This window comes from Penaeus monodon, chromosome 29 (genome assembly GCF_015228065.2).
Source record: "Penaeus monodon isolate SGIC_2016 chromosome 29, NSTDA_Pmon_1, whole genome shotgun sequence".
NCBI classification, from domain to species: Eukaryota; Metazoa; Arthropoda; class Malacostraca; order Decapoda; family Penaeidae; genus Penaeus; species Penaeus monodon.
Genome location: NC_051414.1, coordinates 36744431 through 36744977, shown reverse-complemented (window position 1 = coordinate 36744977; position 547 = coordinate 36744431).

Sequence of the window (547 nt, the reverse complement as noted above, 5' to 3'; positions counted from 1 at the left end):
GAGCGAAAGAAATTTCAAATAAACGCTGAAAATAAACATTAACGCCACAAATAACCAACATCTATCATTTTCTTCAACTTTTCCTCCTCTCCCCCATCATCATCATCATCCTATTCTCTTCTATCCCTCATCTTCGTCATCTTCCATCACAACTACAGCGCCATCTACCGTCGCTACTTATGCACCAGACAAAAGAAAACTCGATCCAAACGATCAGATCCTGTTTAGTAATTCATAAGCGAGATCCGAGCCTACCTGGCAATCCTGATGGGTAAATATTGATCTCCTTGAGTTTATAGAGGCGTTGCTTCTGGTAGATAGGCTTATGAATTTATTATCCGACGGTTATTTTATTATTTTTAGGCACCAATGGATTTTGGCATTACGATTATTGTCGATATAAAAGCACACGCGTATATGTATAAATGCAGAGTGGGATCATACGAAATGCACGTAAATTTAAGCACGCGATATGCTTCGTCATTTTTTTCGCTATCTGTCTCTCTAAGCCATTTATCTATACAGTGATAAGTAAATCAATAGATAT